General features: G+C 39.0%; 1 non-coding gene across 1 annotated transcript; it reads right to left on the reverse strand.

The window, feature by feature from the left end:
- Positions 1-1,457: 1,457 nt before the first annotated feature.
- Positions 1,458-1,544, reverse strand: Trnal-cag (transfer RNA leucine (anticodon CAG)). Its single transcript has one exon. It is a non-coding gene; the product is annotated as a tRNA-Leu (tRNA).
- Positions 1,545-2,500: the final 956 nt, after the last annotated feature.

Consider the following 2,500-nt stretch of genomic DNA (forward strand, 5'->3'; position numbering starts at 1 on the left):
GCAAGATACGCCAACTTATTATAAGTGAATTTTTAGATGATGGCTGCGCAGGCTGTAGCCTCTGTTCATTTTGATTTCTGTATATTTTTACTATTAATCCTGAAACTAGATAACTGTTGATATTTTACCTATTATTGTATATAGTTTTTAGCTTGTAAATTTTTCCCTAATTGGTGTCCCCAAATTAGCAAGGGATTTCTTTTCCCTGACTACTACTACTACTACTACTACTAGTACTACTACTACTACTACTACTACTACTACTACTACTACTACTACTACTACTACTACTACTACTACTACTACTACCACTACTCATGGGTAATCAGGACAACATGGTCGGATATTCAAAGGTTTGTATGGAAATTCAAAGCCAAATGTTCTGTACATGACTCTACTTTATAGACTTTCGCCTTCATAAACCAAACAAATAAGTTCATGCTCACAACGGAGAAGAACTAGACTTGCTTTTTTTGTCTCCATACATTCTCTGTGTATTTGTGCGTTTGGAATTGCACGAAATATATGACAGAAACCCTTTTTAATAAAATAATTTCCACAATAGCCATTCTCTCCAAATTTATTCTGCCGCACCTTCGAGCGCCTATCTTCTGTTTTGGAAAATAAAAAAACCCAAAATTGCCTATCATGAATACTTTTCATTGTTTTGAACTTCTTACAAACCTTTGAATTTCTCTGAGCCTTGCCCTGATTACCCAAGATGCACTCAAGAGCGTGAACTCGTCTATGAAAACGTTGCAGTGCCGGAGAAACTTTATCATTCTCTAATATTAGCATATTTCTTGTCGTTTTACGTCAATCAATTTCGTTAGTTCCCAGTCCATTCATTTGTATTTTAAATTTAAATTTATCTGTAACTGAATAATAATCACTTATGATGATGTATGTTGTAACATACGAAACGTTAAGTTTATAAAAATAGTTATGCAGTTCAAGCAAATGCTTGTAACCGCTGTTTACGTTATATTATTTAGAGCGGTCTTCCCCACCCGAGTATGTGAGATATCGTCGACATGAATTCATTATCATTTCCATAGAAGGCTCAGGCATTTTTTGTGAGACGTTCCTTTTTCCTCCCTTCCCTCTCTATTTGTCTTTGCTTCCTGTTCCTTTATCTTCATCTGGAGGTGGCCGCCAGACCTCCAGATCTCAGTAGGAGTCCGGGTAAGATCGGTTTACGTAGAGGTAAGTGAAGTTTATTTCTACATTTACAGCTTATTTTAGCATTTATAAGCTCCATATCTCAGTAGAAGTGTGGGTAAGATCGGTGTACTGTATACTTAAAATCATCTGATCATTGCTAAATTTAATTACTCTCCTTATTCCAAATTTGACTCTGATCACCTGAGGTCACGTTAATTTCGACATTTTCTTTCCAAATTTGTACATAGCGCTCACCTAAATTAAGCGTACAGAATTTAGTTTCCCAAGATTCGGAGTAGGAGTGGGACTCGAACCCACGCCTACATGAGTAGACTGCGACCTGAACGCAGCGCCTTGGACCGCTCGGCCATCCTGACACTTACTCTTTCGAATGGGGAGGAGCGTGTTGGCAAAAATGCCGACGTAGGGCCTACCACCTCTGCAATGGTATGTAGGTTGAAAACGAGAAAATGTATCTGCAGGCCTTGGGGCCTTGAAACATATCCGCCCCGGCCTTGTGCCTCGCCAAACCTTGCTGCGAATATAAATGAGGCTTTAGTCCTTCCCTACCTAAATTATTGCTCTGAGGTTTGGGGTTGCATTTGTAAAATCCATTGTGACAGACTCCATAGATTGTAAAATAGGGCCGGGAGAAGGCCTTTCGTGATTTTAACAAAAGATCTGCTGATCTACTTCACTACCTACGGTGGGACAACCTTGAGCAAAGGTTGTGACGGTTGTTGTGACGCTTGAAGCAGCTCAAAAATAAGTGTTTTTAATTCGGAATAATCTTTGTCCAGATGGTGTAAAGAATTTGTTCGAGCGAACCTCCGGAATTCATTTATACAATTGACGGCGCTCTTCAATTAATGCTTTCTTGCCAGGGCCCATACCGAGGCTTCTAAGAGGGCGTTTTGCTATAGAGGTGCCGTCATGTAGAATGGCCTTGACAACAAAGTTAAGTTGGCGCTTCATCTCAACACTCTCGGCTCTGCTATGATTTGAGGGAGTTCTGGAAGTACTTATTTAGTTGTTATGAAACTTGTTTAGGTAATTCACAGCTGTAATGTTAGTGCAATAAACATTGGAGTAGTGGAACAATTTTCTAGTATTAAGATATTATAATTTTTTAGCTTGATTCTTTTTCTAACGTTTATGTAAACGGCTCGCTGGAAGAGCAAACTGGCGGTCATGGGCTCAAATCCCATCGCTGCCTTGGGCTTTATTGATTACTGGGTGAAGATTTTTGAAATCTGAAGTCTATGACAATCTGTGTAGTTGTACATAATTCCGTAAATTGGAATGCTTTTGTGAGATCAAATCCTTCTCACAAGAC

The sequence above is a fragment of the Montipora capricornis genome, chromosome 8 (genome assembly GCF_036669925.1).
Source record: "Montipora capricornis isolate CH-2021 chromosome 8, ASM3666992v2, whole genome shotgun sequence".
Classification (NCBI taxonomy): domain Eukaryota; kingdom Metazoa; phylum Cnidaria; class Anthozoa; order Scleractinia; family Acroporidae; genus Montipora; species Montipora capricornis.